Consider the following 15189-nt stretch of genomic DNA (forward strand, 5'->3'; position numbering starts at 1 on the left):
GTATCTTCCTGTACAATTGTCCATTGGTGACCTTCTGCATCCATCCTATTCTCAAGATCTTTCTGTAACAAGTCCTCTCGAATGCCAATATCTTTCTCTTCGAATTTTTTGTTATCATCCATGTCTCACATTCATACAACATGCTGCTGAATACCCATGTTTTCAAGATGCTCAGCTCTGATTCAAAGTTAATCACTTTGCTTTTCCAGATCTTATCCGTTGCCTTCATTCTTGCTTTTGCTATTTTAGTCACTATTTCCTTCTTACAGTCTAGATTATACATCATGTTACTCCCCAGAAACATGAACTTCTTTACATTCTCTAGTTCCATCCCATCTACACTGATCTGCCTTTCTATTTCTTTATCTCAAAATACCCTTGTTTTCATTTTATCCTGTTCATAATCTGTCTTTACCACTTCCCATCCTCGTTCAGCACTTGCACCCTTCTCCCTAGCTTCTTTTCATCTTTCTTGATAACTATATCATCTGCAAAACTGAAGTTGTTAATTCTCATCCTGTGCATCGATATCGCTTCCACCTGTTCCTTGTTCTTGTCCATCGCTCTCTCTAGGTGCATGATGAAGATACTTGATGATTTTGGATCGCCTTGTCTCGTACTCCTACTCATTCAAAACCAATTTCCCAACTCTCCACATGTTCTAACCTCTGCTTCCACATTGCCACTGATATTCTTCAACAACCTGATCAGTCTGCTATCCACCTCGTCTGACTCCAGCACCGCCCACGTTCCTTTCTGATCTATGCTGTCAAATGCCTTCTGAGAATCAATGAAGAAATTGTAGATGTTCTTGTTTTTTCGTCGAGCTTTCTCCTCTATCAATCTTAGTGCCAATATCTGCTCTATGGTACTTCTGTCTTTCCTGAATCTCACTTGGTTATCTGCTAGATATTCTTCTAGCTGTCATCTCAGTCTCTCCATCAGTATCATCATCAACACCTTGCCTAGATAACTCGTTAGGGCAATCATTCCTTAGTTCTTGCACTCCAGTGTGCTTCTGTTCTTGTGTATTGTCACTAGCTCGGATCTTGTCCATTCCTTACATGCTTTCCCTTCTTTCCATGCTGTATTACATCATCGGTGTATTTCCTGAATCTTATTTTGTCTGCCATATTTGATCATCTCTCCCGTGATGTTATTTCCAGGGCTCTTGTTGTTCTTCAGTCATTTCACTGCTCTTTCTACTTCCTCCTTCAAAATATCGGTCTCACTCTCAATGCTCGGTGGGGTTATCTTTTTTAGTTCTTCTTTCAGTCTCTCTGAGACACTCAGGTCCAACTGTGCTTTGTACGGATCAGTGCAATGTCTTATCCATCACTCACTACCTTCTCCTTGTTCATGAGCACCTTGTCATTCTCGTCTTTGATTGCCATCTCCTTCAGCTGCCAATTCCTATTAATATTTCTAATCATCGCATAAACCTCCCTGGTCTTACACTTGCTATAATACTTCTCTATGAACCCCCTACATTCAATTCAGAATTTTTTGGCCGGCAACATCAATTAGGCCGTGCCTGTGTCCTGAATGCCCTTATGCCTCTCACCTAAGAACACAATGAGCAGAGCAGGTCCCTTGGTCTCTTCTAAGCTCCTGTGGCTGCAAAACAAGTGTTTAGTGTAAATAGCATAGATATAGTGTCAGGATTAGATTTTTTTTGTTAGTTTTACCTGGCACTGGCATTTAGCCCATATGGCTGAACCCAAGTGCTCCAGATTTTAAATTTTGTCCCTTATGGGAGTCAGCTGTTCTCTTTAATTATGGTCACTGAAGGTGTCTGTTTTGCCTCAGGATAGGGACTATTTCAGTTAAATTTCCATCTGTCATTTATGTTTCAAACAAACACAAGCACACACTCATTGGAAGTTTTTTCTGCTAGACAAATCAATGAAGACTTGCTTTTAATATGAGTAAACAAGATCTTCCTGCATCTCAGCAATCTATATTTAAGAGGGATATGTTAGTACTGATTTGACTGCCCATTTCTACGTCCCTACCACTAAGAAGTCCTCCTGGAAAATTACTGCAATCTTGTCCTGTTCAGTGCCTTCTGAAAGGGGTTAGGAAGCATAGCATATTCAGATTAAGGCTCAGGAAAAACTTCCTAACCCTCAGAACAGCAGGACAATGGAACAGGTTGTGGAAGCTCCTTCACCAGAAGTTTTCAAAAGGAGGTTGGATAGCCATCTATCTTGGATGGTTTACACTGGGGGTCAGAAACCCCTGGCACACGTGACAAGAGCAGCGTGTGAGCTGATTTTCATCAGCATGTGGGGTGGGAGCTCAGCCCTACCTCTCCTCCCCTATGCAGCTGGGAGTTTCATCAAAGCCATGCTGCTTGTGGATTAACAAAAGACCAGCTAATGCTACCAACTACCACCTAAATGGTAAAGCTCTGCATCTTAATTTATTTATTAATGAAGATGTTGTAAATAGGACTATTATTGTCTTTAAAAAGTATCACTGGTCCTCGAACTGTGCGTAGCGTTCATAAGGTCAAATTTCAGCACTCTGCCTCAGAAAGGTTTGGACAAAACAAGTCCTGCTTCTTGGCTAGAAGTTGGCTTAGACTAAGTGACCCTCGTGGTCCTTTCTAACCCTATGATTCTAAGCGACAGGAAAGAACCCTGTTCTTCTAAAGAGCTTAGACCTAGGTAATCTTCTGAGCGAACCAACAAGATGATAGAAAAATACTTAAGTCTGCCACCCTAACGGTCTGTAATGGAGGCTCTGGCACCCTGAAAGGATCCAGTCACCAAATTATGGGACTAAGCACCAGCTTCATGTTGCCTTAGGTGTTGCCTCTGTGATATCAGCATGGTGACTCTCAGTTCTGGCATCATCTACCCCACTGTCAGTTGTCCCCAGTATATTACTTATAGAACTGACCTCCTTGGCACTGATATCCTTGATGTTACCAAGTAGTATCCCAGTATTCTCTTTCTGCCTGAATTGGCATCTGTGGTGAGTGTACTCTCTTTGATATCAGCCTCTTCCTCTCTGCTGGAATTTCTGTTAAAACTCCTGCGCCCCTTCCTGTCCAGCTAGTATGGTTCCACTTCTCTATTCTCCAAGGTTCAGCACAGGATAGGATCCCATTGGATCTCATAGGGGTCCCATTACTACTCTCATAGATGTAAGGGATCTAGACAGTGGCTCTCATGATGGTAAGTATCATGGTAAATCCATGCTGCCTTTCCTTAGAGCAACCAGTCTTGGCTCTGTAGGGTCCCAAGGCATGTATAGCTTGCAAGGAATCCAACGTCAACTGCTTGTTCTTAGGTTAGGTACTATTCCCCTGTAGAGTGCAACTGTAGCACCCTCACTTGACACAAACTGAGCTTCACCAGGAGCAGATATCTGACGAAAAACACCAAAGGGCTACAGAGTTTGTTCTAGCACCTGTCCTCTCATCTTCAGAAAATGACATCATAATGCTTGTTGCACCATTCCACCTTCGTGATTATGTAGCATCCCAGGCTCATCTGTCCTGGATGGAGAGATGTGCTAGAGACACTGGTTGAGGTGGTATGGGAAAAGTCCCAGGAACTGTTGGATATCCTGCACTTCTGAGTGCCTTTCTCCTGGGTGGGGGGCATTCTGGATCCAAACCTAAACAAGTCTGCACATTATATTTTAAAATTCTGGAAATTTTATTTGTCAAAATAACACTACTTAACCATGTCAATTTCCATTATTTTGGTAATTTATTTCAAAATATCTGTTACTAAGCATGTTTGCAACAATACAGACAAACAAAAAATTTCTCCATGGAGCAGACAATTAGAGTCCCCTATGACAACCAAGGGAGCCATTTTGAGAGAACAGAGGGCAGCAGCAGCTGAGCATACCAGGACATTGCTTGCTCTTCATCCTGATCCCCCAACTATTAGGGAGTGAGAGGAGAATACACAGCTTATGTGCATGCCCCTCACTCCTGGCCTGTGAAGGGATGGCGCAGAGGAGTAATTCACAAATCTGTGATAGTCAGGGAACCAGAACAAAGCAGCGTCCTGGTATGCATGGCTGCTGCCCCACACCTGCCCTCCTGAAATGCCATCCTTGATGCCAACCCAGTTCCTGTTTCTCTGCCTCATGTGATTCACCCGGAGCCTAATCAGGGTGCCAAACACCCACAACCTCCCTTCCTCATCTCACAGAACCCACTTTCAGGACTCCCTTCCCTCCACCAAGACACTCACATCTCTTCACCCTACCCAAATATCCACACCACCTCCCTATCTTTTAGGAAAACAGCTAATCTTGACATAAAAATTTCCAGTGATGGAGAAGTCATCATAACCCATGGTAAATTGTTCTAAGGGTTAATTACTTTCACTGTTAAAAATGTATGACTTATTTCTCATAGACATTTGTTAACCCATTGGATCTTGTTATACCTTTGCTAGATTCAGATTCCCCATATAGGTACTTATAGACTGTGGTCAAGTCATTTTTTTAGCTTTTTTTTTTCTCTGCCTATCTCAATAAAAAGAGTTTCTTGAGTTTATCAGTAGGAAGTATTTCACTGGCAGCTCAAGTTAAGCTGATTATCCACTGTGACCTCCCAAGTCTTTTTTCTAGCGCCCTACCACTCCTTCTCCACCCATCCTGTCAGTATCAACTATATTCTGTCTTCCTATATGTACAGCTTTATATTTGGTCATATTAAAATAGATGTTGCTTTCACATGCCTAGCTTAATACACACCAATCTAGATCACTTCTTGTCAGTGACTTGTTCTCTTCATTTTATATCAGTCACAGAGCTTTTGTGTCATTTGCAAACTTTATCAAAGATGATTTTATGTTTTCTTTTTTACTGATGCTAATCTTACATTGGTCAAAGAGCCAATCCCTTAGAACCACAGCTGCATAGAACATTAATAGTCTAGTGTGATCTTCTGCAAGTTTAATTTTTTAGACCTGCTGATTTTAAAATGTCTAATGTTAGTAGTTGCTGTGTACCATCCTCTTTTCATCATCATACGGTATAATTGCATCATCTTTTTCTCCACATACAGAGGAGAAATATGTATTGAACATTTCTACTTTGCCTACGTTAATTATTGACAATTTTACCATTTCCATTTATTAATAGACTGATATAATTATTAGGATTCTTTTCATGCCTGTGTATTCTTTATCCTGCTGGTCACAATTTTTTTCTTGAATATCTTGTTTCCCTTTGAAGTTTGTAGCTTCTGATATTTGTTCATTACTGTCACATTCTCCTTTCTTCATGTGTTATGTATTGGTTTTAACCCACCCGACCCAGCTGCTATTTTCCCTGTAAGGCTGATTTTTTTCACCCGTGTGTGGTCTTTTTCAAATGTGGCATTATGGCTTTTGGGGTATCTAGTAAAGTGTTTTAAAACAATTCCCAATTAGCACTCACAATTTTCTCTTAAATTCTGTTTTCTAGGTAACCTGGTTTATAATTATTTTCAGATCTGAACTAGTCCTTTTAAGCACCACGTATATATATAATATATAATAATATAATACTATAATATATATATAATATATATTATAATTATATATAATATAGTATAATAATAATATAATATATATATTACTGATTTGGGCTTTGTTCAGTTTGCAAATAAGCACTAATTTTTAATTTTGTGATCAGTCTTGATAGACGCAAACCCTTCAGAGTCTTCCCAAAGTTATTCATTGCCTTAGCAGATAGAATGAAGGGTAAAGCTATATCAGTATAAAGATGATGTAGGTATGTTGCATCAAATTGTGCTATGAAATAGCAAGATTAGTCCCACCTCTTCAGGACAGTGCTCATTTTGAAAAGTGTATCCATCCTAAATTTGCAGTGCCAGCTTGGGCAGAGCTGTCTTGTTGTTAGGAAGATGCTGAGCAGCCACTTCTATCACATCACATTACTAGCTGAGAGTCAACACAAGTGGAATATATATGGGCTAGTGCCCAGAAAAGAGAGACTAGTTACTTTCCCTGCAATAACTGTGGTTCTCTGAAATAGATGTTCTGTGCATATGCATTCCACTTTTGTTGCCCAGGTATACCCATGGGCATAAGATTGAGTTATTTTAGCCAGCAGTGTCTGTGAAGTCCATTCCTGCACCCTGGACACTGCTGGCTGAAAGAATACAGTCTCAAGTGCACATTAGCACATGTGCACCAGAATTGGAATGCATATGTACAGTACAATCTCAAAGAAGCACAGTTGCTCTAAAATAAGCAACTGGTTTAGTTATGGTTGAGTTATCAACAAATGGTTTCTGGGAAAACCGTTTGTCTTTTCAAAATCAGAAGTGAAATAAAAGATATTCAGGTATTTTAATTTTTACTCTATTTTTAAGAAAACCTCCTCTGGATACAATAACTATACCACAATGTAGTGAGGAAGGGGCTAGAAAGGAATTTTTCCCATGCCACTAGATTGGCTTTGATGGAGTGAGGGTTTCTTTTCACTTTCCCCACAGCAAGGGTCAAGGAGAAACTTTTTGGGTAAGAAGAAAGGTGGTAGGCCATGTCACAACTTATTTCATCAAGTTGGGTGGATTTTCAGTGCAGATACTCCACAGGAAAGGCATCCAGGGTGCAGATAAATGGTCTGATAAAGGATTGAAAAGGGTACTGGAAAATGAAACAGAATGGGGCAGATGGACTCCTCTGGTTGGTATGACTGGGAGTAAATTCTTTTCCCTCTCCCCCATTTTCATTGCCCACCTGTACCCTCTTACAGGAGTGGTGGATGGTAGAATCCAAGTCATGGGTTGTCTGGGGGATTTGGATGGAAATCAAAGGAATCTGCTGGAAACCTGGATAATGATTTAAAGTAACTTTAACCTGCACTGTACATTTTATCTGCCAGGTAATCCCAAGCATCTGTATAATAAAGTTGAAGTCTGATTAAGACCTCTATTAACTGTCTTCTGTCCTTCTTTTGGTGTATCTAGACAAGGAGATTAATTTACTAAACACTTATTGGACCATAGATAATTGGCTAAACCATATGGTCTGAAAATTCTTATGAGTCTTTGGCAAATTTATTTGATTTTTAATAAAACCATTTTTATTTCTCAGTGGCCACAAAGTTTGCTTGCAGCTGTAAGGGAAAATATGTGTATTTTATGTGGGATCCTGTGTAAATATATAATATTTTAAAATGATTGGTATATTAGCCAATCTGATTGTATTAAATATTGGGAACACTTTTTTATAAACAAACTTGCACATCTTGATTTCAGATCGAAAAGAATAACAGTCTCAGGCTGGCAAATGATCACTGAATACAGGAAACAGAACCAACCTGAAATAAATACTTACAATTTCCAGTGTGTACCTGTCATTCTTCAGCAATTGACCTTTTAAAATACATTTGAGTCTTGTCCAGTTTCACAAAATGCCATGTAGCAGTGAAAGAGTGAGAGAGAATGAACAGTCATACCAGGTGAGGTTGATTAGGGTACCTTTCTGTTTGCATAATATAGGGACCTTACCTTTGCAGACTCTAAACTTGAGAAATGTATGGAATGTAAATATACCTATGCAAGGCTATAAAGCATATTAAGCTATTCTCCCATCTTCTTGCCTGTACACTGTATATTCTCCCTATCAGCATAGCTATATTAATAAAATCTATAGTACTAAAACCGTGAAGTTGTTTCTTATGGGAGACACTTTCTTAGTTCAGAACTAGTCTGAAAAAATAGTAAATGTTTGGCAGGAACAATCCTGTGTTGTCAAGGAAAGAGACTAAATTAATCTGGTCTGATAGATCTTTTCCATCTCTAAATTTTTCATTTCCAAGGAATGAGGAAAATCCTCAGCTATGAAACTTCTGATTCCAGGTAAGAATCAAAACCACTGTTTGTATACTGTTCCATTACATGGATGTATTTTGCTCTTTACTGTTACAGCCATAGCAATGAGAAATCCTGTGGCACGTTATAGACTAACAGATTTATTGGAGTGTAAGTGTTCGTGGGGAAAGATGATGCATCTGATGAAGTGGGCTTTGATCATGAAAGCCTACACTCTAATAAGTCTGTTAGTCTATAAGGTGCCACAGGACTTCTCATTGTTTTGTAGAGTACAGAATAATACAAAGGCATTAAAGAAATCCTAATAATGATGTCAGTCCATTAATAAATGGAAATGCTAAAATTGTTGATGATAATGCAGACGGAGTAAACGTGTTCAGTGCATATTTCGCCCCTGTATCTGGGGGAAAAGATGATGCAGTTATATCATGATAACGATGAAAAGAGGATGATACACAGCAGCTGCTAGCATTAGACATATTAAAATAAGCAGGTCCAGAAAACTTGCATCCATGATTTGAAAAAGAGCTTGCAGTGGATATTATGCACAGTAAACCCTTAAACCTGATATAACGGATGCTGTCTGCCAGCCCTTCTACCCACCAATAAATGCCAGAGACTCGCCAGAGCTGCCACCAGGGCTGGAGGAGCTTGGGATGGCTGGGGCCGGAGGGGCAACAGCAGCAGCTGGGGCCATAGGAGATGGGTGGGGGGTGGGGTCTGCAGCAGGGCACAGGAGCTCTCTTCCCGCAGCCCCATGTGCGTGGAACATGTTGGCGCCCAGCCACCACTGCGTGCAATGGCACCGAGTAGGAGCCACAGAGTTGGAGGCTGCTGCCCACTGGCAGACTGGGGGCAGCCATGCTCTACTTTTGTGTGGGTGTCTCCGAGCCGGGGGCTGGAGGAGCTGCAGCGCTGAGAGCTGCAGAAGGTGGAAGAAGCCAGGCTGGCATTCAGCTCCTATCCTGGTAAGTGATAGGGGGAACTGGAGGTGTGGGGGAAGAATAGAACAGAGGGCAGGAGTGAGGGATGGGCTGGGAAGGTCAGTGCATCGTCATACAGTATAACCATTTGGATAGAATGGACTTTTGGGCATTCAGGGACACCCCTTCCCCCCATTAATATGTTAAATTGAGGGTTTACTGTATATCCTGTCTCTCACTCCATCACTCTCTCGCTCTCTCGTGCTTAAAAGGACCAGTTTCAGATCTGAAAATAATTATGAACTAGATCACCTAGAAAACAGAGTGTAACAGAAAATTGGGATGCTAATTGGGAATTGTTTATCAACACTTTATAGATGCCACAAAAGCCATAATGCAACTTTACAAAAGGCCACACGCTAGTAAAAAAAATCTACCTTCCAAGTAAAATAATAGCAGATGGGGAGGGTGGTTTAAAACCTACACACACACACACACACACACACACACACACACACACACACACACACACACACACACACACACACACACACACACACACACACACACACAAGAAAGGGGAATATGACAGTAATAAAAAGTACCAGAAGCTATGAACTTAAAATGGAAATAAAAACAACAAGATAAAATTTATGACCAACAGAGTAAAGAATAAGTATCAGAAGGGTAGGCGTGTTAGTCTGAATCTGCAAAAATAATGAGAAGTCCTGTGGCACCTTGTAGACTAACAGATTTATTGGAGCGTTAGTTTTCGTGGGCAAAGACCCACTTTGTCAGATGCATGTAGTGGAAATTGCAGAGGCACGCATAAAGATACCGGTAGATGAAAAGAAAGGAGTACCAATCAAGAGGAAGGCCAGAGTAAACATGGGCAATTCAGTCAGGTGGGTGTGGTCCACTTTCAGCAGCTGATGAGGAGCTGTGAACACCAAGAGCGAAGAAACTGCTTTTGTAGTTGGCCAGCCATTCACAATCTTTGTTCAGTCCTAAATTGATGATGTCGAATTTGCAAATGAATTGTAGCTCTGATGAAATATATTTCAAGTGGTGAAAAGTAGTTCCCCAATGTCCCTGAATTTATTTCAAGCTGGTCATCTGAACAGGAGGGATATTCTGCATCTCTTGAAGATGTTTCCATTTCCTCCTTTAACACCCCACAGCCACTTTTGAAGACCTGTCCCAGAACTGTCAGTCTTCTGGCTGAACAGGACTAGTTAGAACTCTATGTGGCATGGGTTAGTGTGCCTAATTAATATTACGATTAACTCGTCCTTATAGGTTGAATTTGCTGTCTTTGCAACATTCCGAGCACCTTCTTGTTCAGGGATAAGAATGGACTGCAAATGGAACACTGGTCTTTTATAAGACAATATTAAAATTATCTTAGTCATTATTTGCCTGATTTTCTAAAAATTAGACCCTTTATCAGTGTGTTTCTTATGAATAAGGCAATGTGTTCAAGTGAAAATCACTTGGTACCATTTCAAGCAAATATTTCATTTACTTAAGTTTTCTCCTACAGAAAAAGGATAATCTAATATTGCACTGAACTGTCTAATTTCTCAGTATTATACTGGAGTAAATTGTGTTACATTCCCATTGCAAGTACAAATGTCTAATATATTATTCAAGAATAAAATGGTCTGAACTATTACTTTTGTTTGAAATAAAATCATAACAAGAAAAATAGCGGACGGTATTTTATAAAAGAACAGATTAGGGTTATTTACAGGAAATATATTTGACTTATCTTATGGTAGAAGTGTAGTAGTTGCGTTACTATGTCTCCTTTATGATTGAGAGAAAGGTCATTTTGGTTTCCTAAAAAAAAATCTAACAAACTGTTTAAAAGAGATTCAGTGATGATAAATGATATATATATGCTAAGATTATGGCAATGCCAATATTTTGGCTCTCAACTACACATGAAGTATGAATCCAAACATCCAGGCTATGTCTACACTTAGTAAAAACTTCAAAATGACCATGCTAAACGGCCAAATTGAAAAATACTAATGAGGCACTGAAATGCATATTCAGTGCCTCACTAGCATGCCACTGGCTGCAGCACTTCGAGAGTGCTGTGGTTCGCTCCCGCACGGCTCGTCTGCACTGGGGTCTTTTTCGAAATACCCCACCAACATTGAAATCCCCTTATTTCTATGAGCTCATTTGCATGCCTCTTTCAAAAGAGGAACGCAAGTGTAGACACTACCTTAGTGTTCCTTCCTCACCCATATCAGAGTCATTCCTAGGTATTAGATAGGAAAAGTAGGAGGAAAAAGCGATCATTAATTCAGCACCTCATTAGGGAGCTCATAGGAATAAGGGGATTTCGATGTTGGTGGGGTCCTTTTGAAAAGGACCCCGGTGCAGACGAGCTGCGCGGGAGCAAACTGCAGCACTCTTGGACCATTTCTACACAGGAAAGGAAGTGGCATGTTAATACAAGGAGTGAAAGATGTTAATGAGGCGTGGATGCAAATTTCCTGCACCTCATTAGCATAACATCACGTGATTTGGAGTCTGGAAGACCGTTCTTCCGAACTCAAAAATGCCGTGTTGAAGCGCGGCCCCAGGGGGGCTTCCGGAAAGAAGTCCTTCTTCCAGAGGCCCCTTCTTCCTGAAAATGTTTGGGAAGAAGGGGCCTCTGGAAGAAGCATGTCCTTCCAGAAGCCGCCCCCGGGGGCTGCGCTTCTACACGGCGTTTTGGAGTCCGGAGGAATGGTCTTCTGGACTCCAAATCATGTGACGTTATGCTAATGAGGCGTGGGGAATTTGCATCCATGCCTCATTAGCATCTTTCACTCTGTGTATTAGCATGCCGCTTCCGAAGGAAGTGGCCTGTGTAGAAACAGCCTTGAAGTGCTGCGGCCGGCAGCATGTTAATGAGGCACTGAATATGCATTTCAGAGCTTCATTAGTATTCTTTGATTTGGCCAGTAGCATGGTCATTTTGAAGTTTTTACTACGTGTAGACATGGCCCCAGTGTCATGTATACTGTTAAAAAAATATGATGTGTTACAGACTTAGGTGGGGGGGATTTCTTTTCAAAAAGAAACAAGGAACCTAGAGCATGAGAAGCAAATTGACTTTCTAAACTGACCAAAATATTAATCTCCATTTGAAAATATGAAGTCGATACCAAATCACTGAACCAAACTAAATGTAATCTCTTGCTCTCCTTGGCAGCGGCATTACTGCTAATGATTGCTTTTTCCTCCTGCTTTTCCCATCTCATACCTAGGAATACCTCTAGGGGGAGGAAGGAACACTAAGGTTGTGTCTACACTTGCATTCCTCTTTTGAAAGAGGCATGCAAATGAGGGAAACTGAAAATGCAAATGAGGTGCAGACTTACATATCTGGAACATCATTTGCATATTCTTATGTCAAAATAGCTTCTTTCAAAAGAAGAAAACCAGTGTAGACCCTGCTCTTTCAAAAGTAAACCCCATCTTCAAAAGAATCCTTCTTCCCCTTTTTTATGGACCAAACAAACATAATGGGTTCTGACTGCAGCAAGGCTGATTTAGATTGGACGTTAGGGAGAGCTTCCTAACTGTGAAGCTAGTGAAGCATTGAAACAAAATAACTAGGGAGGTTGTGAATTTCCATGATGGGAGGTTTTTAGGAACATGTTATACAAATACTGTCAGGGATGGTCTAGATCAGCCTTTCCCAAAGTGTGGTCTGTGGCCCAATACTGGTTCTTAGGGAAAAAAAAATACTGATCCTTAGAAAATTTACAAATTATTGTACATGATCCTATTAATTTGGTACATTTCATATTTTCCCTTGTAATGAAGATAATAACAATATTAGACACTTAAGTGTTTTTATCAAGATTTATATTATTATTATTATTATGTGCTATTATTGTGAATAAATAATATACAGTGAAAATTTATTTGTTTTTCATTCATTGTTTTTTATATGCATTCATATTTCTGGGCTGCAAAAAAAGGTACTGAAAAAAATGGTTTCCAACTATATAAAAGTTTGGGAAACCCTGGTCTAAATAATACTTACAGATGCCTCTGTGCAGATCCCTTCTAGCTTACGTTTCTCTGATATTGTTCTTATGTTTCCTGGTTTTTTATCCTTTCTGTTGCAGATCTCAGGCAGTTCCATATAAATTTGTTGAAGATTTATTCTCAATATATTTTTATTATAACGTTACTATTTCAATTTTATTGATTCTTCCTTAACAGCCTGACATTGAACATGACAAAACCCCTACTGCCAGAGTCCTGGAGGCATGGTCAAAATAGTTGGGAGGCAGGGACTTTAGCTACTGTTGGCACAAATGCAGCTACAGGAAAGGCAGAGAGAGAAAAACATCACCTGTTTAGAGATTGTAGGCCTTTGCTGACATCCGCAAGTGTCAGTGCATTTTTCGAACCCACTGTTTAGATGTTGGGTGGGGTGGTGGGCAGGTTCTTTTATAAAGAGAGGGCAAATCTTACTGTGGCATGGGCAGCAATGAGGCTCTTAGAGGGAATGTAAAAACAAAAACAAAGAGAGTAAGAAAGGTGACAAACATTGTTTCCTTAATATGTTGCACGCATGGTCCTCTTCGTGTTTAGATTTTTAATCCCTTCAGGGCCAGAACTGTGTCTCCCTCTCCCTTTATTTGTACAGCACCTAGTATAATGAAACATTTTAAGTTATTCCAAAATGCAAATAAAGGAGATTTGTGTAGAATAAACAGTGTACTAGACCAATGGTTCCCAAACTTTTTCATGAGGGCAGACTCCCAATCACCACCCCAAACCATTTGTGGTCTCACAACACCCCCCCGCCCCAAACCATTTGTGAACCCCATCAAAGCCATTTCTAGCTGTTATGTACACTTCATTAAATGAAAAAGAAAACTACAACATAGATTTTCAGACAGAAATTAATATTATTATTGGAAGATATTTAATTTAAAAATAATAATTGGTTGTAACTTTGCAATGTATTTAAAATTTATTTTCTATGATTATTGTTATTTATCTTTTATTTTTTCACAGACCCCTTGCAATAACCTTGCAGATCCCCTGGGGTGGGCAGACTCCAGGCTGGGAACCATTGTGCTAAACAATTTGCAGATAAATAAGACATGTTCCTGATCTGGAAGAGCTTACAAACATACAGACAAAGGAGTAGGGAATTGGAGGGACTAAAAGTAATGTTGCTGAACACAGAAAAGAATGCTGTGTCTAGATAGTTTCACATTATTGGCTTATATTATATTATTTTAATGTATTTTGCAATAAGCCCCAAAAAGGGGAATAGGAAATGTGCTTTTATTAGGTATGTTATAAAGTACCATAAATATTGGAGAGTATGGATTTATCTATTCATTGAAAAAATAATCTGAATTATTTACTCTCATTCAGTGTGCTTATACATGTTGTTTCTCGTAGTGACCTGCTACTGATTAGTAATAAGATTATTTACTGTTCTTAGTCATTAACCTCCTATCCCTTAAATTCTGACAGCTGTCTTTTGTTGAACACTCTTTCTCTCTCTCTCTCTCTCTCTCTCTCTCTCTCTGTGCATACAGTTGCAGGACAGAAGGTTGACAGAAATCTTTTAAATACTGAAATGTACTATATCTTGTGCCACAAGTTTTTGAAAGACAATAATTAAAACAGACACATGAATATTGTGCTCTCCATATGTAACTAGTAAGACCATTCTTTTTACTGAATTTAAACCAATACTACTTCATTGCCAGTACACTAATAGATTCAAATAGTGTATTATTTTATTCTTGTTCCAAAATTACATCAACAGAGCTAGGGCTAATTTGGGGTATTGTGGAATGAAGCTGTGACAGCAGGAGAAACAATCTTAAGGAAATAGAAGACATAAAAATGTTTAGCTCTATGCCTTATCACAGTACTCCTTACTCAGGCTACTCCCTAATCAAACAAACAGTTGTATGGCACCTTTGAAGGTGTAGCTGGCTTTCATAGTATAGGGTTTCCTGTCCAAAAGGGCAAGTGACCATTTGAAGTTTAAGAGTCGTAGGGCAGCATAAATCATGTGTTTTTAAAAAGAAAAACAAAAGAGAATAAATTAACTATGGTCTAGGAACATGAAAACATACATGAAAAAAGTCTGTAGTCTTTTAGACAGCAAATAAAAATACGGTACACTATTTGCCCTAGGTGAATGTTCTCTTTAATATTTATATATTTCATTCTTATTGCTCTTTGTTTTTTGTACTTACTAAGAGAAAAAAGATATTTTGAAGATAGGTTTTGTCTTTCTTTCTGTTTTCTCCCCCTTTTCTTCCCCACAAACACCCCTCTCTCCCTGTCTCTCTATCTGTCTGCTGAAATAGCACAGGAGGATATGTTGTGTCAGGAGAACCCACCTAAAGGGCCCCCTTGACGCTAGCACATCCTCTGTCAGGCAGCATTCAC

General features: G+C 39.6%; 1 protein-coding gene across 1 annotated transcript in view; it reads left to right on the forward strand.

Moving 5' to 3' along the window:
* The window catches only part of PDE4D (phosphodiesterase 4D), a 614535-nt gene that overhangs the window by 136698 nt on the left and 462648 nt on the right, over nucleotides 1-15189 (forward strand). The window lies entirely within an intron of this gene.

Source organism: Carettochelys insculpta, chromosome 5 (genome assembly GCF_033958435.1).
Source record: "Carettochelys insculpta isolate YL-2023 chromosome 5, ASM3395843v1, whole genome shotgun sequence".
NCBI classification, from domain to species: Eukaryota; Metazoa; Chordata; order Testudines; family Carettochelyidae; genus Carettochelys; species Carettochelys insculpta.